Genomic DNA, 1767 nt, shown 5'->3' on the forward strand with positions numbered 1-1767 from the left:
TATATAGTTTTTATATAGTTTTTATATAGTTTTCTATATACGTTATTAGTATTTTTACTGTGTATTGTGTACTTTTATTTTTAGAATTGCTAAGCAATAAACCTTTAACCCCTAACAATATAATTTTAACTGCTAAGGCGCTGTTTTTTTTAACAGCTTTTAAGTATATATCTAAATGTCCGGCGTAATATTAAACTGCTAAGCAGCTAACTAACACTAGGCTTTTAGGCAATAATAGCAACGCCAACAATAATAATAATAATAATAATAATAATAATTTTTCTTGTAATATTGGCCTAAATACTTAACTGCTTTTTTGCTTTTCTTTTTTACCTGCACAAGCTATTGTTTATAGTATATTTAAATTATTATTGCTTGCTTTTTTGCTTTATTGCTTGCTTTACTGCTTATATCTATTTACGCACTAAGTTAACTGTTTTAAAAAGCTATATTTTTTAGTTATTATACTATTAGTAACTATAGTTTTTAAAAAACTTTTTTTAATACGCTATAAGTTTTGCGTTACTTTTAATATCTTCTGTAAGCTACAGAAGCTTGTTTTTCTAGTTTTTAATAAAAGCAGCCTAGTTGTAGCTAAAGTTAAAATTTTGCATTATTATATAGTAGCTAACTGCAGAGAGAGTTATATATCGCTGCTGCCTAGTTATAACTAGCTTATTGTAAAGAAATACTAGAAAGTTAAAATTAACTAAGTAGAGTAAAAAAAGCCTACTGCAAGAAAAAAAGTCAACTTTAAAGTATCTGCATACTTTCTTATAGTACTAGCAGTTACTATTTACTAGCTTAAAATAGTTAAAAAGCAGTAATTTGTACTAGGCAACTATTAATAGCTTGCGGCTAATATTACTAGCTATAATAGTAATTTGCAGGCCTGCATGTACAAGTTTGTTTATTAGCGTTATATTATTTATATTTAATATAGAAATAGAAGTAAAAAATAAAAAACTTAAAAGTTAGAATAAAAATAAGTTTTAATTTATAAAATAAGCGCGCAAATGTGTGCTTTACTGCTTATATATTTAGACTTTTACTATTTGAACTTTTAACTTCCTGCTTATATACAACTATAGAACGCGCAATAATACAACTATATAATAAATAATAATATATAATTATAAGCTTTAACTATAAGCTCTACCCTATATGCTTTATAGAAACTATATCTATTGCGCCTATTACTAATTATAAAAAAGTATTAGCTATTAAAACGCAAGCTTACTACTAAACTAAAGCTCGCCCAAATTTTAGTCTAAGGATTTATCTATGCTTTAATAACAGTCTATAGTTAAAACTTAAAGCTGCCTAGTAATGCCTAAACAACTTAGTTACTATTAGGGAATTTATAGTTCTATTACTACAATTTTTAGATAATAATATATTAAAACTACTAATAGCGATTATTAAGAATTTCTCAATAATCTATTTAGCTAACCTAGTATTATATAAACTTTACTGCCTTAATACTGTATTAAAGTGCTAAGTATAGCACCTAAATTATAATTTTTATACTAATTTCTTTTACTGCGTAGTATAATCTGCTCTAGCGTCGACTTTACTTTCAATTATAGAAAAGAAATAGTTTTCTATATAGTTTTCTATATAGTTTTTATATAGTTTTTATATAGTTTTTATATAGTTTTTATATAGTTTTTATATAGTTTTTATATAGTTTTTATATAGTTTTTATATAGTTATATATATAGTTTTTATAGATAGTTTTTATATATAGTAAATTAACAAATATAA

This window comes from Cucurbitaria berberidis (assembly GCF_010015615.1).
Source record: "Cucurbitaria berberidis CBS 394.84 unplaced genomic scaffold K460scaffold_3, whole genome shotgun sequence".
Taxonomy (NCBI): Eukaryota; Fungi; Ascomycota; class Dothideomycetes; order Pleosporales; family Cucurbitariaceae; genus Cucurbitaria; species Cucurbitaria berberidis.